Below are 23,377 nucleotides of genomic sequence, written 5' to 3' on the forward strand. Positions count from 1 at the left end.
GCGACTTCTGGGTCTCAGGGCCAGTTCAGATTCTTTCCCATGCATGTCAGTGGAGGGGCGATGGGTGAAAGTTTCTTTTTCATCCATCCATCCATCCATCCATCCACCCACCCACTCATCCACCCACCCATCCACTCATCCATCCATCCATCCACCCACTCACCCACCCACCCACCCATCCATCCACCCATCCACCCACTCACCCACCCACCCACCCATCCATCCACCCATCCACCCATCCACTCACCCACCCACCCATCCATCCATCCACTCATCCATCCATCCACCCACCCATCCACTCATCCATCCATCCATCCACCCACCCATCCATCCACCCATCCATCCATCCACTCATCCATCCATCCATCCACCCATCCACCCACCCATCCACCCACCCATCCATCCACTCATCCATCCATCCACCCACCCATCCACCCACCCATCCACCCACCCATCCATCCACTCATCCATCCATCCACCCACCCATCCATCCACCCATCCATCCACCCATCCATCCATACACCTATTCATGCATGCATGCATGCATTCATTCATGCATCCATCCATCCATCAGCTCAGTAGACACATATTGAGCTCCTACTGTGCACCAGGGATGCTGTGTTAGGCAATGGAGATGCAAATAAGCATGCATTCAAAGTTGGGTGGTGGTGGTGGTAGAAGATTGGAGGAGACAGGGAAATGGATGCCAATAGGGCTGGGGACCCACAGGAAGGAGGACTAACTGTCCACTGCTGTCACTCCACTGGGGGCTTCCCAGGGAAGATGGTGCTGGTGAGTAAGTCTTGAGGGAGTAGCGATGGGGATGGGCAGATGGAAAGGCAGGAGAAGGGGCTCCCTGCTGAGAGCTCGCTGTGGCCCGGGAGCTGGTACCCCTGTTTGGCCTAAACTTACACAGGTGGCAGCCTCTTCAACTGCCTGCGCCTGTATCTGTTGTGGAGCTGTGGGCTATACACGTATGTGCATGAGCTCGTTAAATGCTCAGAACCACTCCAGGAAGCAGATATCGTAGCATCATCCCCGTTGTCCAAGGGGGAAACCGAGACCTGGGGAGGGGAGTGTCTTGTCCAATATCCCACAGCTAGTTAGCGATGGAGCTAGAATCTAAACCCAGGAGTCGGAATCAGAACTAGCTTTGATAGAAAGTGCCTTGTCCACTTGTGTGATTACTGAATCCTCACCCCAGCCCTGCTAGGGGGACTACTGCCCCATTTTACAGAAGAGAACTGAGGCTTAGGGATGTAAGCGGCAAAGCCGAGCATCCTCCTGAGATTCCAAGCTCTTTCTACAACTCCAAGCAAGGAGTCAGGAAAGCTGTGTTGGGGGCCGGGAGAGGGAGAGGGCAGAAGGCCAGCCCCATCTGGACTGAACAGTGGTGGCCCTCGGGGCGGGGGGGTTCTCTGTACTCTGCCCCCTACAGGCAGGACCCTGCCAGCAGGGCGGACACTCAGGGGAGAAGCCTCCTGGGTCTAGGCAAGGCCCAAGGAGCTTTAGGTCCAGGGATGGGTCACTGGGCAAGATGAAGCCAACTCAGGCTCCTTCCTGGGGCTCAGGTCTCTGCAGCCTTCGGAAGGGGAGCCCTGAGGGCTAGCTCAGGGGCTGCACCCAAGCCCAGTCCCGGGGCTCAGGGAAGCAGGGAGGGGGTCACAGTTTTCTCCTCCCTCTGTTCCTCCCCTCCCCATCCCAGCCCCGGTCCCCCAACATGGCCATTCCCTGCCCAGCATCTCAGGCTGGCAGGTGTCCCGAGTGTGACTCAGCCCATCTTCCTCTGGACACTGAGGCTGGGATGAAAGGCCCAGGTGACACAAAAGGTGGGCCCAGTGACAAGGGGGAGGTACCAACTCCATGTGAATGTCGGCGTCTGCCCACTTCCTCTTCACCAGGATGCTCCCACCCAGTGGATGCCGGCTCCTGGGCTGCCATGGCCTCCCCCAACTTTTGAGTCCCCATCACCCTTCTCTCCTTGTCCTCCTCAATCCCCCAGCCAGTGGCTGGTGACTGATTGTTTCTGACATGGGGAAGCTGGAAAAGGACAGCCTGGGAGCCTGTCACCCTCCCCCCATCACCACTGCTTCTGCACGGCCTGGGACGGCACCTAACTTGGCCGGCTCCCTTGAGACCTTCAGAAAGTCACTGCCCCCTGAGATGCTGGGCTCTTCACTACAAACTGTGATTCTCAATTTCGAAGCCAAAGGTGGTTGTAAGAATTCATGATGTGAAACACATGAAATGAAATGAAATGATATGGAAACACTCCGAAACCCACAAAGCACTGTTTCCACAGGGAGCCATTATTACCAGCATCACTATATATCGGAAATCAGTGGCTGCCCAAATCACACTCACCAGCTATCAATGGAGGTGGGCGTGGGGGAGAACCATGGACACAGGGCTTGGCAGGATGCATATAAACCTCTTTCCCATAAATGGCCCCAAATTCAAATTAATTGCCACAATTTTGTGACAACTGAACCTAATAATAACTAATAGTATTGAGCATTTACCATGTACCAGACTGCTGGGCGTTTCTCCTCCATTCTCTTATTTAATCCTCACCTAGGAGGTGGGTACCATTATTACCCCATTTTACAGATGAGGAAACTGAAGCTCAGAGGATGTAATTAACCGTCCTGAGTTCATTCACTTGGTTACTAAGACATGGCCATGATTCGGGCCCAAGTCGGCTGGACTCCAAGCTCCTGACAAGACACCAGTCCCTGGACGTGGCCCCAGAGAGAGGACACCAGAATGAGGGCGTGCTATGCCTCAGTCTCCAAAGTCCCCAGTCCAGTGCTGCTCTGCCCTGAATCAACCAGGCAGAGTCAGGGAGCCGGCTAGCATCCTCCCCTGTGCCAGCTGGAGGCCTCAGGAGGCTGAGCCGATCCCGCCATCCCTTGACAGATGGGAGCCCTGAGGCCCAGAGCAGGCAGAGACGGGGCGAGGTCAAGCAGTGCCTCAGGGGTCTCCCCTGCAGGTCCCCGCCTGGGCCAGACAGCTTTATTAATCCTGCCCCTCCCACCACCCCAGATGGCGGCTCGCTCCCATCTGCACACAGCGGCCCAGGAGGGGTTCTCTGATGAAGATGAAGTGCTCAGTTCATCAATCACTCCCACTACTTTCCCTGCCCCCAGCCCGTCGGAGGAGGCAAAGGCGGTCGGGGCGGTGCAGAGCTGAGAAACGTCTTGTACGCGCCCCGGCCAGGCGAGGGCGCTGTGGTCCATGGCAGAGCAGCCTCACCTCCTGCAACCTGGGTTCCAACCAGCCGGGCCTCTGCCCTAGGAGCTGTGAGACCTGGGCCAGCCTCTTCAGCTCCTGAGCCTCCGTGTCCTCATCTGTGAGATGGGGATTCTCCGATCTAACTCCCAGGACCATTGCAAGGATGGAAGATGCTGTTGGTAGAAGCACTCTACGGCTGCACACGCGGTTCCTTCCTTCCTCTGCGCGCCAGGCGCCTGCTGCTGCAGCCCTGCGCCTGGTCCAAGGCGCGGAGACCAGAGGCTTCCGTCCCTCAGGGACTCACTCAAGCCTAGTGAGAATCAATAACCCAGTAGTCAGGGGAGGAGGGTTAACAGCCATATCAACCAAGTGCTCTGGGCATGCCGGGCAGGACAGCGAAAAGAAGTGTTGACTGCCAAGGTGGGGCCGGAGGGGGAGCGGAGAATCTGGGGGCCTGTGTGCAGGGAGGACAGGGCAGGAACCAGCGTTGAGGGAGCCCCAAGGATAATGTGAGGCATGCGTCCTGGCATCGACCTGTAATGATCCTACATTTGACCCTCCAAAGAGCACAGTAGGTGGTATCCTCGTTCCCTCTTCGAGATGAGGAAACTAAGGCTCCAAGGGGCTGGAAAGGCCCCGGGGGCAGAAGGGATGGAGCCAGAACCGACAGCCAGGTTTGCCTGACTCTAGCACCCACGTTTTCCGCCATCAGGACGGGGGCCCAGGCTTGTCAGAGTAACAAGGATTCTTGCATCAGGTCCAAAGCTGAGCGGGGAAGACTTATTTGCTCCCTGGCTGTGCCTGCTGGGCCTCATCGCAAGACAGACGGTCTCGTACACAAGCAATTGGCCCGAAATCTTGGCGAGCCTGGCCATGGCACGGACGCGGGGACATGGACACAGCTGGGCGGGGGATAAAATCTAATTAGGCTCCCGGGGGCGGCGCCGTGAGGGTTAACAACACCGGGCAGAGCCTGCTGTGGATGCAATCGGATCCTAAATGACAGCCTCCCCGGCCCTCCCTTCCTCTCCGCCCCAGAACTCTCCCACAGCCCGTTTCCCTCGGAGAATCTTCAAAGAAGGAGCACCTTAGCGAGGGCAGGCTCCAACTCCCTCCTTTCACATTGCAGGGTGCTGAGGCCCAGAGAGGGGCAGAGTCTTGCCCAAGGTCACACAGCAGGGCCAGAACGAGGAGCTCCTGCTCTTGCCACCACTCAAGGCAGCCTCCTAAGACCGTCATTCATTCTGGCTTCTGAAAGCGTTTTCCACACCTCACCTCAATAAATCCTCCCAACCCCCCAGGGGATGGGCACTCCTGCTTTACAGATAAGGAAACTGAGGCTCAGAGAGAGGAAATCCCTGGTCCAGACTCACATAGCAGGTCGGAGGAATTGGTGGGACACAGCAGGGTTCCTTGCCCTTTGGCCTGGCTGTCCTCCAGAGGTGTGGCCAGGGGGACTCTGGGCCTGCTGATCCCCGGAGTGACCCAGCCACAGTCCACGCTTCCCATGTCCCCCATGGACCCAGGCCACAGAGGCACTCGTCCCAGACCCAGGGCAATGGGGCCATGCTCTGGCCTTTGCACTGAGAAGGCCCATCCTGCCAGGGTCCCATCCAGACACTGAAGACAAGGCCACCGGGCACTTTGAACTTGGTGGGGAGCGAGGAGAGTGGAGGTTACTCTGTGTATCAGGAACAGGATTTGGCCTCAGGACACTGGAGTCCAAGTCCAGTGTGGTGCCCAACAGTGGAGTGTAGCTGAAACAGGCCCAGCGACCAAAATCAAGGGCCGGAAGGGACGCAGGGACACCCCCCACCCCGAGGCCAATCCTGCCCTGTCCTTCAGGAACCCCTGAGCCTTCCAGTAAAGCTGCCCTGAACCAGCCAGGTGATGTGGGGAGAGGCAGGGGTGAGGGGGAAACGAGCAGACGTTCCCCGCCCGCACCGGGGCTCCCAGGACCCAGGGAGGGCGGGTGCCGTGAGGGACACCCGGGAAGTCCTCCTGGGTTGTGGCGGGACCCTCGGGCTCTGGGAGATGGTGGGCACCGAGGCATGGGAAGAAGGCCAGCCTCCCAGCAGGGGAGCAGACGGCCCTGCCGCCGCCCCCAAGGCCCTGGGGAAGGGGCTGCAGGCAGAAGCAGGCGGGCAGCCTGGCTGCTTCCACGGGATTCAGAGAACATCCACCCCACGGCCTGCCTGGATGGCCGGAGAACAAGCCTCCCGTTCTCCTCGTGATTCACAGCAGAAGGCATTTCATCATTCGTTCTCCCATTCAGCCTTTGTGGGACGCCCACAGCCCTCTGACCTGGGCCTGGGGATCAGCCAGCAGACGGCCTCTGAAGCTCCTCTCGCTGGCAAGGGTCACTGTGCCCCCAGCCTCCCAGAAGCCCCTCCCCGACGTCGGCTCACAGGCCTGCGGTCTCACCTGGCCTGACCTGGCAAGTCTGTCTCCTTGTTCTCCAGGGCGCCTCCCAGAGGGTTTTGTTAAACTTCATGCTAACCAGAGCCTGCGTTTAGTTAGCGGCTACTGTACACGTGGCCTTGAACTAAGGGCATACAGGTCCTCACAAGAATCCTAAGAGGGAGGTCTGCTCCCCACTGACCTGTGACTGAACCAGGCTCAGAGACGGTGAGCAACCTGCCTCAGGTCACTCAGCCAGGCTGCAGGGGCCACTGGCCTGACTCCAAAGCCGAGCTCTTAGCCCCTTAGCAGGGGTCTCTCACCTTCCCCACCCCTTTGGCAATCTAGAAAAGCCTATGGACTCCTTTTAAATGCATAAGATAAAATACATAGGACTACAAAGGAAACCAATTATATTGAAATACAATTATCAAAACATTTTTTAAAAACCACATTGTAATAGAGTAATCCAAGTGCTTCTTTATTAACACATTAAATCCAAGATCTAGCGATGGATCTGATAACTATCACAATTTCAAGAAGCTGTAACCATTTTTTGGTGCCATGACAATGTCTGCTTATGTCTATGGGTGACAAAAGGACAGGTATTGCTCATAGTTTGTGGCCTGTGGCCCTGATCAGAGCTGAAGGAAATGCTCAATTTCAGTTAAACATTAGTGAAAGTGAAGATGTAATTTTCCCCCCAAGTTCACGGATCCCTCGAGTTCCGCATGACCCGTGGACCCTGGCACTCCACGGGAACTCCTGCCTCAGACGTTAAGTTCATCCCTGCAGGGAACGCCCCGCCCCGTCTGTGGCCCATCAATCCAGTTTGCCACTCAACAATTTCCATCCCTCCCCAGACAAAGGTCACCCTTTCTCCCCAGCCCCCACCTTGACAGAGGGCAGAGAGGTCACAGCAGGAGCAAATGGGGCTGTGGGAGCAGGAGGGAGGAGGGTCAGAAGCCTAAAGTGACCGTAGCTGAATGTGGCCATCTTCCTGCCCAGGGCAGGCCAGCCAGCTTGGGAGACGGGGGGTACCAGGGAGCCAAACAGTGTCTGCAGATCCCCTGGGAGGCTTGTTAAGCCCTGAATCTCCAGGCTCCAGCCCTGGGATTTGGATTCTGCAGAATCAAGGAGGGGCCTGCCAGTCCTTCCTTTTAGTACAGCCCAGGGGGGTCTACACTGTCAGGTTCAGAGACTCAAGGTGAGAAGCCCCCTGAGGTATATGTGGGAGGCCGGGGCTCCAGGCAGGCTGAAAATCATGCCCCCCAAATCTAGAGGGGTACCCATGTAACTAGCCAATGGCCATCTGCCAATCAGATGCCCCTGCTCCGCCATCCCAGCAGCGGGAGCCCAGGTCCTCTGACGTGACCCAGCATCCAGTACTGGCTTGTGGCCTCTTCCCGCCTCCCATTCGCCCCTCCCTTCCAGGGTAGCCAGAGCTGGACGATGATTCCATGCCACTGGTCTCCTGCTGGGACCAGCCAGCACGTGTCCAGAGTGTCTGGAGTGGAGATTTTCATTCTCTGGAAACCTGCCTGCCTTTGGAGAGAGCCCGGGGCTGGGGTGTGAGGCAGCAATCTTTTCTGCCTCCCCAGAGGTTTGCAATACAGAAAAGGAGGTGCTTTGAGATTCACTGAAGTGTCCCCTGGCCAAGACTGGGGGCTCTGGGGCTCAAGGCCACCCACCCAGCCCTGAATCACCTTCAAGGAGCAGAGTCCACAGGGAGACCAGGAGGAACTTACAGGACTGGGGGCCTCACCTCATCCTCTCAGGCTCACGTCCTATGGGGGCACCCACAGGACGAAGTGGGTAGGGGGGACAGGATACCCTTATGGTTTTCTGGTGCATCCCTCCTAGCTGGAGAGGGAGGCCGCTCCGGAAAGTAACTCAGGGGTCACCCTCATCCTATAGCGGAGGAGACTGGTGTCCAGAGGGGAAGGGGCTTGCCCGAGGGCACACAGCACAGCCAGGACCGGACGGCATAGTCCAGACTGGGTGCCTGGGTGCTCCCTGGGTGCCTGGGTGCTCCCGGCCCCGCGCTGGGGGCGGCCTCACAACGCAGACTCCCAGGCATAGCCAGGGGAAGGTGAGCTGCCGGACACTGGCGCCAGGACTGGAGGGAGCAGGGACGGGGACACTGGACATGTCCTCTGAATGGATCGTTGCTGCTGGACCTTCCCCACTAGGTGTAAGCCTTTGGTGGCCGGCGCTGTGTCTCCACGTCCTCTGAGTCCCTCCAGGGCACATGGGGGGCTGGACTGGACATTATCAATGTAATAATTGCTCCTGCTCCCCGGGTGCCAGAAGCCCTGCTGAGCACTGTCCCAGCGTCATGTGAAACGGTGAACTATCCCCAAGGATGCACGGCGGCTCAGAGCAGGTGCGTGAGCTCCCACGGTGGCCCAGCTGGTCAGGGACAGAACTGGGGTTCAGACTCCAGAAGGCACTGCTGTGAAGGCCTAGGGCTCCTACTGGCTGTTCGCCAACACGCCCGCAAGGCAGAAGGAAATGGCGAGAGGAACTGGCAGGAGGCATGGGTCCTGGGTTCGAGTCCAGACTCTGAAAACCGGCAGACGCCTGCCCTCCCTCTGACCCTCGCGTCCTCGCTGTTTCTCATGGAAACGGCATCTCTAAGCCTCCGTGGGGAGTGAGACCCCCAGCCCTCCCTCCCGCCAGCTCTCTCTTCCCCCATCTCATCCCCCTTTGGGGCCTGGAGCTGCAAGAGACCCTTTGAAAGACGTGGTAATCCATCCCAAAATATGCAGGGCTGTTGCTGGGGCAACCTGGCTCGCACACAGCCCGGATTTAAATATTTAATGGCTTCATGGGTATTGAGGGGGCCTGGGAACTGGGAGGAAAGGGCACAGGTCGAGTGGGAAGCCCTAGCAACTCCTCCTGGAGCAGCCCCCACCCCCATGCAGAGAAGGGTACCCAGGGCTCCTGGCTTCTGCAGCTGGGCTTGTCCTGCACGATCAGATGGGACAGGATACAGCAGATCGAGACTGGAACCCAGGAAGTGGGTAAAACACAGAATCGCGCTGTTGGGGGTGTTCATGGGGGTGTGGTCCGAGGGAATGTCTCCGTTGCAGGTGGACAAAGGGAACTTTTCTTACGTGCCCCCTCGGCAGCTCTCACAGGATTTCCTTTGACCCTCACGGGAATCCAAAGAGGCAGCCTGCTATTATGCCCAATTTACAGACAACCCGATCAAAAAATGGGCAGAGGATACGAACAGACGTCGTCCAAAGAAGATACACAGATGGCCAACAGGCACACGAAAAGATGTTCAACGTCACTAATTATTAGGGAAAGGCAAACCAACACTACAATGAGATATCACCTCACACCCATCAGAATGGCTATAATTAACAAGATGAGAAATAAAAAATGTTGGAGAGGTTGTGGAGAAAAGGGAACCCTCATACCCTGCTGGTGGGAATGCAAATTGGTGCAGCCTCTACCGAAAACAGTATGGAGATTCCTCAAAAAATTAAAAATAGAAACACCCTATGATCCAGCTATCCCACTACTGGGTATTTATCCAAAGAACTTGAAATCAACAACACAGAGAGACTTATGCACCCCTGTGTTCATTGCAGCATTATTCACTATAGCCAAGAAGTGGAAGCAACCCAAGTGTCCCTCGACTGATGATTGGATAAAGAAGATGTGGTATATATATACCATGGAATACTACTCAGCCATAAAAAAGACAAAATCGTCCCATTTGCAACAACATGGATGGACCTGGAGGGTATTATGTTAAGTGAAATAAGCCAGAAAGAGAAAGACAAACACCGTATGATTCACTCACATGTGGAACATAAACCAACACATAGACAAAGAGAACAGATCAGTGGTTACGAGGGGAAGGGAGTGGGGGGTGGACAAAAGGGGTGAAGGGGCACATATCTATGGTGACATGGTGACGGATAAAAACGAGAGACTACTGGTGGTGAGCATGATGCAGTCTATACAGAAACTGATATATAATAATGTACACCTGAAATTATACAATGTTTTAAACCAATATGCCCTCAATACAATAATTTAAAAACATACAACTGAGAAAACTGGGATCAGAGAGATGAATTGACTTGCCCCAGGCTACACAGCTGCTGAGTGGCAGACTTGAACCCAAGGCAGTGTGGCTGCAAAGCCAGCGCTCTCTCTACTCCATCCCTCAGGAGCCAGGGCTGGAAACACTGAGGACAGCCAACAACCGTAACAACTGGCAAGTATGAAGTGCTCTCCACCGGCCAGACACTGTGCGAAGGGCTTGACATTTCTAACTCACTTAACCCTCACGAGATCCTGTGAGGCAGGCGCTGTTACCCCCGCGTTACAGAGGTGGAAACCGAGGCCCCGAGAGGGGAGGCAGCACACCTAGATCACACGTAAGCGAGGGGTCTGGACTCAGGGCTCAGCCGGGGACCCCAGAGCTGTGCTCATCATCTGGCTCTTCTTTGCCTGAATTTAGAAAGTTGTATGACAACAACAAATAAGAATAAATAAATCAAATCAAATTTACAATTGTTTTTCATCCCGGTGCTGTGTCCACGTCCTCCCAAGTTGGACAGGACGGCAAGAGGAAATTCTCCCAACAACTTAGAAATAAAGATGAGTCAGCTCGAGGTTTGGCTTCAGCGACTTGCTTGCGCACAAGAACCACACAGACAGCAACACAGACACATGGACAAATACAGCCACACACGTACACAGAGGCACACGTGCGTGCGCACACCCACACTCAGAGCTATGGCTGCGGGTCACTTTCCTGCCTGATTGAATTAACTAACTACAGTGTCATGAAAAAGATGGAAAAGGCATCCAAACCCCTTTGGCCTCTGCCAACATCAAGACTATTTTAAACAGGCAAACCAATCAGATCTCATTCCTAAAGATTTTCAGGAAGGAGGACAAACCCATCATTCTGATGTCTCCTCCTTAACTAGGGAAATTCTTCCTGGCATCTAACCAAAGTCCCTCCCACTTTACATGAATCATGACACAACTCTTACCACCAACACTCCTCTTTACAGCTCCCAAAGCCCTTCTATTTTTATGCTCTGGCTTGATCCTCACCACCATCCCAAGGTGAGCAGGGCAGAGATGGTCATAGTTTACGGGGAGTGGGGCCCAGAGAAGTTAAGGAGCTTGCCTGAGAGGACACAGCTACGGTTGGAGCTGGGCTTCCACCCAGGTGTTGTGCCTTCAGTTTTGCTGCTGATTTCACAGCTCTTTCAAGGACACAGGTTGCTGTCAATGTCCCATCAATTTCACTTGTCTGCTCCTCTCTGCAGGGAGCATCCTGGGATCTCAGCCTCGCTGTGTCCAGTGAGGGAACTTTACAGCCCCGCTCGCCTCCCTCCTGCCTGAGGGATGCCCGGGTGTGGCGTGGAGGGCAGGCCCCTCAGAGCCGGGTCATCCAGAAGCGTCCCCCCAGAGGCCCCCGCGGCGGAAGCGTCCTGAGTCCATGGCCTCCGCCTCCTTCTCAGAGCCTCCTCCATCCCCATGGTGGGCTCCCAGAACCCCCCAGGGCCCAGGAACCGTCACTGGAGCAGAAACCAAGCCCCCGCCCCAGCCTCGTGTCTGCGGGGGTCGCTGCCCCATTTACTTTTGCTTGGTAATAAATATTAGAGACAGTGGATCTTCCCAGGGCAACTGAGACTGACTCTAGTCACCTGGACTGAATTAGAGAGGCCACAGCCCCTTCCCGTAAGAGGAACAACTACAGGGATTTGGAGCTCAAGTTAAGGAGGGCAAAGAACCGAGAGGGACCATGACAGAGCATCCCGCCTGGCTGGAGAAAAGCCTTCGAGGAAATGAATCAAAGGGAAGCTCTGGGGCTGGACCTGAGTACATGGCCAGGCAGGAGTCAGAGAGCCCTGGAGTCTTTTCTCCCCATAAAAATCCCCCCCCTGCTCCTAGGAGCCCTAAAGAAGGATATGGGTGGGGTGGGGGCAGGGAAAGGGCTGGCCTGGGGTGGAGACGGGCCCCAGGCTCAGATAAAGAGGAACTAGGAGACGCTTCGTCCCTCCACAGAGCCTGGGCACCACTGCCACCAACATCAGCATCTCCAGGCCAGGGAGGAGACGGGCAGTCCCGCCAGGAAGCCTTGGGGATGAGCACGTGTTTGGTCTTAGCTCCAGAACAGGATTTCTACTTCCTTTTGGCAAAACAAATATTAATAATAATAAATAGACTTCCCCAAGTCTTGGTTTCTCCGTCTGTAGAATGGGATGATGGAAGTCCCCATCCTGCTCATCCTATGGGCCCCTGGGCTGGTCCAGGGCAGGGCAGGATGGGGGGAACTGAGGCAAGGGACATTGACTTGAAGGAGACACGAGAGGATTTCCCAAGCACTCATCGGGAGCAGAGTTGGCAGCTTTTCCCATCAAGGGCCAGATGGTAAATCTTTCAGGCTTCACAGCCATATCGTTCTTGTTACAATTCCTCAACGCCGCCTGTCCGGGAAAGCAGCCACGGATGGCACGTGAACGAATGGGAGTGGGTATGGCCACTACAACTTCATTTACAAAAAAAGACCAGGCAGTTTGGCCCGCCTGTTGTAGTTTGCAGATCCCTGACCCGAAAGAATATTTCGGGACTCACCCTGCGCTCAAGTAGAGGATTCAAAGAGAATGTGTCGTACGGGGGACGGAGAACGGGAGAGAGAAGAGAGCGAGCGTCCGTAAGCTGGTTCCAGGCCCGCCTTCAGGCTGTGCAGCTGCTGCCAAGTCCCAGCGCCTCTCTGAGCCTCAGTGGCTTCACTGTGAACACAGGGATAGAGATGGTACCACCTCTCAGGTTGTCAAGGGGGGCAAAGGAGGCCCTCATGGGTGATGGGCAGTGCCCTCGGCAAAGAGCAAACGCTGGGCGAGAGGGTAATTAAACCACAGTGGGCAGGGCTCTGGCTGTGCCTCCTGGGAGCTGGCGAGGCCTGGTGGGGGATGCAAGGGCCGGAGCAGCACGGGGGGGCTTTCCAACAGAAGGGGCTGAGGGACCCTGAGCAGCTGGAGCTGGCCCCCCACTGAGGCCAGGGCCGGACCCTGCTGCCTGTCTGAACCCAGGAAGAGGCCCCCCTGGACTGCGTCCCTTGCCAAGAGCTCTCGGGAGCAGGGCTCTGCTGCACAGGGTTGCTGGAGGACCAGGGAAGGCTGACCCTTTGGCCATGGCCACTGCCAAGTCTGGATGTGGAGATGTGTCTGGGCAGCCTGCCTGCTGCAGGTCTTGCCCCCTCTCTAAGGCTACAATGGATGACAAATGACCCGTGCAAAGCATTACAAGCCAAGGACGTGCCCTTCAATTAGCCTGCTGGGCCTGGAAGGTCTCTTTCCTGCTCTGCTGAAGCCCAATAGCAGTTAGAAGGGGCTGGAAGGCTGGTGGGCGGTGTGGGTGGATCGGAGCCGGTCTGGCCTCTGCATCCCTGGGGAGGGAGGATGGTGGCGATGACAGCAATGGTAACAGTCAACACTTACAGAGTGCTTCCTGTATGCCGGGCACATTCCGAACACTTCACATCTAGCAACTCATTTAATATTCGCAACCATCTATGAAGTGGGTACAATGATTATGCCCATTTTACAGATGAGGAAACTGAGGCACAGAGAAGTGAAGTAACTTGCCCAGAGTCACACAGCTATTAGGCTGGCATCTGCACCCTAGTTCCAGCATCTGGGCTCAGAGGGTGTCTAAGATGTCTAGAGGGGCATGGAGCTCTCTAGAATTAGGAAACCCACTAAAAACGTTTTGCAGCAGAAGTTGAGGGGCTCGGGTTCTAGTCCTTGATCTGCCACTAACCAACCACGTGATGTCGAGCAAGTTACTCTCCCTCCCTGGCCTCTCTGGGGAGGCGGCATGCAGAGTGGCCAAAGGCATTGGAGGGACCGGGTGGAATCATCTCCCCCACTTGCTACCCGTGCGGCCGTGGCCTCTGAGCCTCAGTGTACCCTGTAATCCCACAGGTGGTGTGAGCGTCCCTGAGACCACACTGCCTGGGACATGGAAGAGCTCCCGGGAAGCGGGAGCTATCATCATCATTCATCTGGAAGCTGCACCTTTCGCTCGCCCACCCAGGCCCTGAGTGAGGGTTTCCTGGCTCCCAGCGCCAATGCCAAGCAAACGCCTGGGTGTCATTGGCTCCATTTCTGGGTGGAAAGGATTCAGGCATCGTCCATTCAGGAATGGAAATGGTGGTCTGAATATCTGATGAGCAGACGTCATCTTTTAAACCTGTAAATACAGCCCAGTCTGTAGCCTCCAGAGCTGAGAAATGTCAGCGAAACGAAGGGGTCAGGGTTGAAGGAGACTCCGACGAAACACAGACTCGGGGCGGAGGGAAGGTGGGTCTCGCCCTGTATGGACACCGATCTCGGGGTACATGGGGTGTGTCTGAGCTCAGCGGGCAAGGAGGCCACGACCCACTCACGCACACTCGAGACGCCCACAGAGCAGACAGCAATGGTGCCAGTCACCTCTGTGTCCCCTGTGTGGCCGGCGGGGGCGCCGAGGGCTACGGGAGGGGGTTTCAGGCCAGGCTCAAATCAGGCAAATTGGTACCTTTTCTGCAGTTCCTGAGGATGTAAAGATAACGTGTACTGCCCCTGGGTCCGCGGCTCTGGGTTCAGACCTCACGGCCAGCCAGCTCACTCCACGGCTGGGCCAAGCCCCACTCTCTCTGCACACACACACAGACACACACTCTGACCATTTCCTGGAGAGGTGGAAGGCTACCCGCTTACGTTAGCTGGAACACCTCTCTTACACTACCCCCCTGGGGGCCTGGACATAAATCCCCGAGCCCTGCCCTGGGACTCTGACCCCCGGTGGGTGGTGGCCACGTTTAATTTAGAGGCTCTGCATGTGTGAACCAAGAGACAAAGCTGGCTTGCCCAAGGTGACCTCAGGCCTGCCAGGGTCCTGCTGGGAGCAGGGGTCCTGGGGGAGCCTGCTTGCTGGGAAAAGGAAAAACCTGCAGGTGTTTCATTTCCCTCTGGCTGCCTGGTAATTAAGGAAGAGGAAGACTCAGCAGTTCATGGGGCAGGATCCGGGTCTCCCGGGGTCCACGTGGGGGTGGGGAGGGGACGTATGGAGCAGGCTTTAGAAGGAGGCTGTCCTGGGCTCCAGTGTGATCCAGTCCCTAGGAACTCACGTGACCTTGAGCAAGACGCTCACATCTGAGCCCCTGCAAGGTGACCCCAGAGCCACCAGGGCCCTGACCACGTGTGCAGAGCCAGGTCACGTCCAGGCGGACCCAAGCAGCAGGGCTGCGTGTAGCTAACGTGAGTGCTGGGAAGAGGATTCTGAATTTTGCCCGACGCCGTCACTCCACCAATAGCCTCTTCCTGGCTGTGATTCTGAATAGCAAACGGTATTGGAGAAGAGAGTCTATGGGACTCAGATCTGCTGTGGAGGCGTCATATTGGACTTTCCAAGGTAAATGGTCCAGTAAGAGATAAACCCGAGAGAGACCCTGGATCCCGCTACCTGAGTGACCGGAGGCAACAGGTGACAGATAAACCACCTCCCCACCTCCCGGCTGTGTGCCCTGGGGCAGGCAGTGGCTCCCACCAATCGGGATGAATGAAACACGGGGACACTCAGAACAGCGCCTGCCATTCACGGGGGCTCAGGGAGGGCCCACTCGCACTGCCGGGCTCCGGGGCGCCGACATGTACTTCCATGCACGTTCACTGAAGCCTTCCGACCGCCTTCCGAGGGATGACCGTCCTTGGTTCATGATGAGCAAACCAGGATTAGACCCTGAAGGACTGGAGAGCAGTGGGAGCCGGGGTTAGAGCCGACCCGTGTGAATTCTGAAGCCCCAGGCCCTTGCCTTCTCTCTGCTCCTTTTCGGTTTTCACACCATTTTAAGGCCATGCTTCCCTCCGAAATACGGACTCAAGGATCCTTTGCCCAACTTCATCAGTGATGCTCAAGGAAATCCTTTTTTCCCAGGATGCCCGGTCCTTGTCACGAGGTCACAGCTGCCCAGCGGCTCCCAGGGGACACTGGCCTTCAGGGGAAGCGGCAGAGGTTTGGAGGGTGGCTGGGTCTGAGAAGCCAGGGCCTGTGAAGGAGCACCCCACCCCTTCAGCTCTGGAGCCAGCCCACCAAGAACAAGAACTTGTTGCACTTCTACAGAGCTTCACATGCTGGACATGGTTCTCACTGACTCCCACAACCAGCTGTGAAAACTGAGGCTCAGAGAGGTTAAGTCACTTGCCCTAGGTCACACAGCCAGAAAGGAGCAGGGCTGGGATCTGAACCCAGGCAGTCCGGCTCCAGAGTCTGGGCTTGTAACAGCTGACTGACGCTGCCCCTCTCCCATCTGTGACAGTAGGAGCCCCATCCTGTGGCAGAAGGACTGACAGCCAGAGCCTCCAGCCCACAGGCCCATCCCATTCCCAGGCAGCCCTCTAGGGCCACAAGGTGAAGACAGGGGCCGGAAGTCTGCTGCCCGCACTGAGTGGAGTGATGCCGTCCTGGTGGGTAGGCTCTCCCAGAGGAATCCATCACTTTCCGTCTTGGAGAATGTCCAGGCTTGAGGGGCCCCCAGGCCCTTGAGTCCATCCCCGTCATGGTGCAGAGGACGGCCCTGAGCACGCGCCCGCTCACACAGCATGTTCTGAGGTCTTCGGCATTACGGGCTGGCTGGGTCTAAGATTCTGTGTCACTCTCTCTGCAGCTCGCTCTCAGGTGGTCTGTGGCCAGGTCCCGTGGCTCAGAGGTGACACCCAGGCCCCCACTCGCAAGAGTCACCGGGAGAGAATCCTTCCCACGTGTGGGGGACGCTCTGCATGCTCCCCCTGGGCTCCCATTTAATCCTCGCCTCATCACTAGTAGTATCCCCGTGCACAGAGGAGGAGGTGGGGGCCCAGGGAGGCGACGCCCCTTCCCCAGGGTCACCCAGCTTGGAAGGAGAGAAGCTGTGGCTCCCGGTGCTGGGCGGCTGGCAGGGGTAATCCACCAGCAGAGCACAGCCCCGGCCAGCGCCCAGCCGGCAGACGGGACCCGGCGCCTGAGGCTGCCCGGCGGTCCCACTCCCCGGCATTCACGCCACCCGTCTCAGAGTTCATTTGGAAGAAGAGACAATGCTTGCGAGGCTGCACTGCAATGGCCGCCCCGGGGGCTGTCCTGCTGCAGGCGCTGTAGGATGCCTGGGGGTCCGCCTTTGGATTGCACAGCTTGTCCAAGATGGAGCCACAGGGGCCCGGGATTGGACGATGGGCCAGCCACGCGGGGGCTCCAGAAAGGTAGGCAGCCCTCCCTCGACCACCCATCCCCTTCCCAGCTTGACCACTCAGGCCAGGACACTTCTTGTCTAGTCGGAGGAGGAGGCAGGGAGCTAGAAGAGCCATCCTCACCAACAGCAGAGGGCCCCGCCCTGAGGCTGCCTCTCGTCCCTTACCCAGAGACAACTTGCCCCCGAGTTTCCAGAGGACAATGGGACACCCTCTTCCTTCTCCCCTGCCATTCTGGCCTCCAGGCTCTAACCATGGGGGCCCACAAACATCCAGCTATGGCTGAAGGAGTCTTCTACCCCCTTGTCATTTACTTTTCCTGGCCACATCCTCACAACAGTTTACAAAGCGCCTCCCACCTCACTGAGGTCATCTCTTGACACTCTGCTCCTCCCTCACCCCACTCCGGGTAGCTCAAGCCACCTGGGTCTCTTCCACACGGTAAACCCATTCCTACCTCAGGGCCTTTGCACCTGCTGGTCCTTCTGCCTGGGACTCTGTTTCCCTCAGATATTCCACACGGCATATTCCCTCACTTCATTCAGATCTCTGATCGAATTCCTCAGGGCACCTTCCCTGACCGCCCCCTCCCCTGCTCCCTGCCAGCCTAAAACAGTCCCTCTCGTTTTTGACACATCTCCAGTGATGTTTTCTTCCTGTTATTTATCTTCTCTGCCCTTCCCTGGAAGGCAGGAGGGCAGCAGCTTTGTCTGTCGGGTTCATTGCTGAATCCCAGCCTCCAGTACAGTATGTGCACAGAGGGAGTGCTCAACGGATGTCTGGGGAAGGGAGGGAGGGAGGAAGGAACCCTGTGTGGGCCTCTTTCACACATTTCTGATTTAACCCTTGCTAAAACTCTATTGGAAGACGCAGGACCAGCTCCATGATTTACGGGGCGCAGGAAATATGAGGGATTTCAGTCATTAAGAATTTCAAGATGGCAACAGCAGAGCATTAAACCAAGTATGGGGCCCTTCTAAGCACAGGGCCATGTGCAACCACTCAGTTGATACCTGTCAGCTGGCCCTGGGGAGGTGTTATGACCATTTCCATCGTGCTGCTCTGGGATCGCAGGATCAGAGAGGTGCAGTGGCTTGCCCAACATCACACAGCATTATGCTATGGCTCACAAACTCTCCCTCCTCAGTTCCCGCAGTGGCTATGGAAGGAATCCTGTTACCTCCGCATCTGGAAATCTGGGGACCCAGCCCAGACAAGAAAATGGGAGAGCAAAACTGCCTGCAAATGTCCTGTTTTACCTAATATATTCATGCTATATATGTATATTTGCATGTTACTTCAAAATATATCCACAGTTGTTTTAATATAAAAATAAGGTATTGTCTCCAAATCTTCGAGGAGCACTGATGTTCTATTAGGATGCACAGGACTAATCCTGACACCGTGTACCCCCTGGCTGGGCGGAGTGCCCCAGGCCCTGTGGGGACCCACAACTCAGCTGAAAAAGCATCGTCCTCGGTACAAGATCCCAGCACGGGCTCCACAGCCAATCCTGCACAACGTTAGTTTCATTCTCTCCCTCCTGCATGGTCCACAGGAAACCTCCTCCAGGACGGCTCCAGACCCAGGCGGTGGGGAGCCTCCCACGGCCCAGGCAGAGACGCCAGGTCTCGTGATCTCAACAGAGACAGACAGCAGCGGGCCGGGCGCCTTCCCTCCCGGGGAGACGCGCCTCGGCCTGTCAGCGGGAAGAGGGGCGTGTTATTACCCTGCGCAGCCAGGCAGCTTCACCTGCCACGCTAACTGGAACACGTAATGGTTTGTTAATACCGCCTAATCTAGGCAGGCCGGGGTCTCTGGGGTGGGCGCGCGGCGTGGTGGAGAGGGGCCTTTTAAATGGTATTGCCAAGAAGGGCCGGGGGTGTGGCTGAAACGCCCTTCAGTTTTTGGTGTTGCTTTTCAAAATGATGTCTTAATCCAGCATCCATAGACTAGAGGTCTATCATGCTGTAGTGTGTGTGTGTGTTTATATGTATATGTGTGTGTGTGTATGTGCACATATGATGCGCAGTGGGCGTGTGCAACTGTGTGCATGTTCACGGTGCAGGGGTACAGGACCAGGGCGGGGGGGAGAAGAGAACACAGCCGTATCAGCCCTAAAGGCGGCAGGCAGTGGTCTCATTTTGAGAACACAAACAAAGACATCTATTTTCCCAAGACTAGCTCACCCAGCCCCTATTAACACTAATTAGGAGGACTGGGAATTCCCCACAACTTCGTAATTACTGCTAACAGACTTCACAGGGGCCGGGGAGGAAATGGAACACCCCGCCCTGTTTTCATGCCCAAGGTGATGATGGTCACTCTGACCTCCCCCCCAGGCACCAGGATTCCCTCAGGGCCCCCAGATGTCCAGACTGCCCGGGGACGAGGGTCTAACGGAGGTGGGGTGCTGGGGGTCCCTCATGGGCTGCTTTCACTGCCTCATTTGGGAGAGCAGGGCCTGGGTGAGGCCTCTGGGGAACACTTGCTGGTGTTGGGGGAAACTGAGGCAGGAGGCCAAGGAGGATGTGGACCTACCTCGGGAAGAGACCCCCAGATGGGCCTTGAGCCTGGAGGTCGAGGAGTGGACAGACCACTCTGTGCAATGGTGACTCTCTGCGGCCAGCTCCGGCCACTGTCCTGGGCCGTCCCCCCTGCCCCGCCCCGCCCCCCCTCAGCTCCTGTCCATCAAGATGAATGATATTTCAAAGCAGGCGCCAAAGAACCGGCCAGATCACAGCAGGGACTTCAGCGTCGTTAGCCCCTCCCCAGCCTGCCCTACCCGCAGCCAGACGTCTTCAGAAACCACAGCTAAGCCATTACGGGGACGGTGGGACGGCCACTTTCGCCAGCTGACAGGCGCGGGGACTTCCCACAAGGCCTCATTCATGTGCACAAAGACCCTCCCCACCCCCCTCCTGGGCCCTGGCGGGCGGTGGGGGGGGGGGGGGCGGAGCAGGCGCCAGCACTGTCCCGCTCCCCTGCGTCTGTCCCCCTGGTGTCCTCTTCCCAGCCCCCTGCCCCATCTGTCTAGGGGCCTGGCTCCACTTCCAGAAGACAGCTCTTTGTTCCTTCCCGTCTGCCCAGAATCTGAGATCCTCCGTATATCAGGGAGCCTAGAGGCCATTTTCCTCATCATCTTAAAAAGGACTGACATGGTACCAGCTATTAACTGGCTATTGGTGATTTTTCTTTTATTCTTTATACTCAGGTGATTTCTATTTTTTTCTTACAAGGGACATGTATTATTCACGTAATTAAAACAATCATTGTGAAAGGGCCATTTAAACCCTGCCCTCTGAAGCTGCTGGGTCTTTAGAGGTGCTGGGCGTGAAATACATTTTCTCCCATCGTCTGCCTGGAGAACTTCTTCTTAACCTTCAAGGCCCAGCTTGATGCCTCCTCAGCCATGAAGCCCTCCTTGATTTCTCCAGTCCCTTCTGTTTAGTTCCAATGCCCTCATTCTGTAGATGAGAAGACAAGGCCCAGAGAGGGGCAGGGGCTTCCTCAGGCCTCACAGCTAGGTCATGAGTGGAGAAGGCTGCACTGGAACCCAGAGGGGCTCCTTTTACAGCATCCGGGGTAGGGGGAGGTTGGGGCACACCCTACTTGACTCTCAACACCCCTTCCTTCCCTGGAGCCAGCCCCTGCCCTGTCGGAGACAGCCCTGACCTCCGTCTTTGTTCTCCTGGGAATGAGCTAGGGTGCTCTCCTCCCGGCCTCCAGGGGCGCGGATCAGAGAAAGGCCTGGTTGTTGTCCCACAAAGGGAGCGAGGACGGGAAGCAGTGGGGCCTTCCCTCCCTCCCTGGAGTTCAGGCTGTGTCTGAACGGCCACCCCTGCGAGGCCAGGCAGGGCCTCCCTGCCCACCAGGCTCCCACCCTGGGCCCTCGCTGGTTGGTCGGTTGGGGGCCTGGCCACACAGGGCCGTGTCACCCTGGGTCTGAATCTCAGCTTTCCCACCGATAGCTGTTGCTTCACACAGCTGAGCCTTACTTTACCAGAAATAGTAATATTTCGCAAAACAGCCTACCGTGTAGTAAGCAACACTAGGAGCCGGGCACTGGCGAGATGTTTTATATACACCACGGGGCATCTTCACGATGGCACTGAGGCTGCCATTATCACGCCCATTTCACAGGTGAAAAATCAAGGCTCACAGAGAATGAAGCCACTTCCCCAACGTCAAGAGAGAGGTGACTCAGCTGGGGCTTGAGTCTGGATCTATTTGGGGTAATAAGCCCAACTCCCAAGGTAGGTAGTTACACGGATCAGATGAGAGAATTGCACAGGCCAAGCGCTCTGCAGATAATAATGCACCGAACATTATAGCTTCTTCTTGTTTTCATTTCACGATGAGAGCAAGCACTGGGGTGAATCGGGCTGTGGAACCAGCCCGGCTGAGGGTCGGTGGGGAGGTGAGACTGCTGGGGACCTGACTGGAGGTGGCAGAGCCCCTGGCAGCCCCTACCCCGGCAGCCCCACCCCGGCAGCCCCCAGGCCCCGACTCGCTCCTAGCCAGAGAGTAGTGTTGGAGAGTAAATATTATTTTACCCTCCAGCTTAATCCAGACCAAGCTTATCTTTCCCACCGAAAAGCCCACAGCCCAGAGAAAGTTAAGCCCTTGGCTGCTTTTTCTTAATTGCAGGCTCGGAGCTCTGCCTGGGGACACCGGCGCTCTGGAAAAGCCTGATAAGTGGTCTGGTATTTGGCAGGGGCATCAAAGAGGCTGGCTCTGGGCTGGGCTGTTTGGCTTTCCAGGCCCACGCTGGGCTGGGGGCCCCACAGGGGAGAATGCAGGCTGGGGCACAGGTTTCCTGGGGTTCCCCTTCTGCACGGGGCCTGCTGCCCCCCTGCTACAGTGGGGGTGGTGGACAGAGTCCTGCTCTCCTGTTTCATGCTGAGCCCCACTTGGCTGGAAAAGAAAACGGGTCAGTGGGCTGCCGGACCCCTCCTTCCCTCCTGGTTACCATGTCTGTTTCTCTCGTGCTTCTTCCTTTGAAGTGTGGGCAGAACTGGTTCTTGTTCAGACCAGAGGCACTGACTCCCACCTTCTAGCTTAATTTCTCTAAAACAGGGCCACTAGAGCGGAGGGGTCCAGGCCCAGCAGGTTCCGTGCTGTTGAGGGCTGGGGATCCTGAGACGGTCCAACGGGCTGGCCTGGGTCGAACCCAGCCCCTGTCTCGAACCCAGCCCGTCTCCCCTCTCCTTGCATCCTCCCCACCCACTGCCGACTGGGAAGCGCCAGCCAGGCCAGACGCAGACCCGAAGGACAAATGATGTGCCCCACCCCGGCGCCAGGTGTCCAACTGGTTCTCCAGCTGATTCCCCTCTCACCGTTTTCCTCTTTCTCCCCTGGGTGTTTCTAGAAAGACACCTGGGAAGAGAGGCGATTGGGGTCCAGGCTTTGCAGTCAAGACAGCCCTGGGTAGGAATGCCCGATCTGTTCAGGTGTGTGACCTGGGACAACTTGGCTGCCTTCTCTGTGCCCCGGTTTGCTTGTCTGTAAAATGGGGTCGCCGCAGTTCAACCTCATGGCGATGTGGGAGGACTGAATGAGATCGCGAGTGTCAAACCCTCAGCACAGTGCCTGACACAGGTAGCTGTCACGTTGGCTCCTGCCAGGAGAGAAGGGAGGTCTCGCTCAGAGGCAAAGGCACAGAACCTTCTATGGGGACAGATGGACCCCTCCCCTTGAGAACCACCCTCTTCCCATTTTGCTGCCATCTCTGGTGGGGGGTCAGGGAGCTGGGGGTGGAACTAAATTTGTCGAGAAACTGTCATGTGTCCTACACTGCACTAGGCTCATCCCCTTTTTACAGATGAGGAAACCGAGGCTGAGCGGTATGAAGGGTCTGCCCCGGGCACACAGCCCCCGTGGTGCAGCGGGAACGTGTTCGCATCCTCTCATACGGGGCTCTCCCTGACGCCGCTCAGCACCTCACGAAACGGGCAGTAGCGCCACCCCCACTCTGCAGGCCCAGAGAAGTCACCAGCTGGCTGCGGGCAGGGGGCTGGGAAGGCCCGGCTCATGGGAGCCCCTGGAGGGGCCAGTGCTGATGTCTGGTCTGGAAGCGGAGACGTGCCAGCCCCCCCGTGGAGGAGCAACCTCCCGCCCTGCGCGATGCACCTGCTCTCAGGGTTCGGAGGGATGGCGCCTCCGTATCCAGGCAACAGGTGCATCCTCAGTCCTCTTCAAGTCTCACGCCTGCAAGTCAGGACAGCGCTCCCCGCAGCCCTCCCCGGGGTGTCTAATTTTCAGCTTTCCAGAAGGAAATGAACTCAAGGAGTCCAGACTCCTCGGCTCCCCCAGGCTCCGGAGGGAGGGAGCCTCCAGCCACATCTCCTTAGACGGTCCTCCTTGCAAACGCACCTCTGGTTCAGTCCCCTTCTATGCTTTCCTTTTCCCAGTCAAGGGGTTTGTCAACTCTGAGCCTGCACGCTCCTCTTTGTGCAGCCATAAACAACACGGCCAGGGGACCCTGGGGC

At 56.8% G+C, this 23,377-nt stretch overlaps 1 protein-coding gene across 9 annotated transcripts in view; it reads right to left on the minus strand.

Moving 5' to 3' along the window:
• The window catches only part of TSPAN18 (tetraspanin 18), a 186,943-nt gene that overhangs the window by 27,383 nt on the left and 136,183 nt on the right, over positions 1-23,377 (minus strand). The window contains exon 4 of one of the 9 annotated variants that reach the window (XM_087423085.1): positions 12,256-12,413. The exons of the other annotated variants lie outside the window; for them this stretch is intronic. The gene's annotated coding sequence lies outside the window, so the exon portion shown is untranslated. The remainder of the gene's footprint in view (positions 1-12,255; positions 12,414-23,377) is intronic. 9 annotated transcript variants of the gene reach the window in all.

Source organism: Ceratotherium simum, chromosome 34 (assembly GCF_057802395.1).
Source record: "Ceratotherium simum simum isolate JZ-2026a chromosome 34, ASM5780239v1, whole genome shotgun sequence".
Lineage (NCBI taxonomy): Eukaryota > Metazoa > Chordata > Mammalia > Perissodactyla > Rhinocerotidae > Ceratotherium > Ceratotherium simum.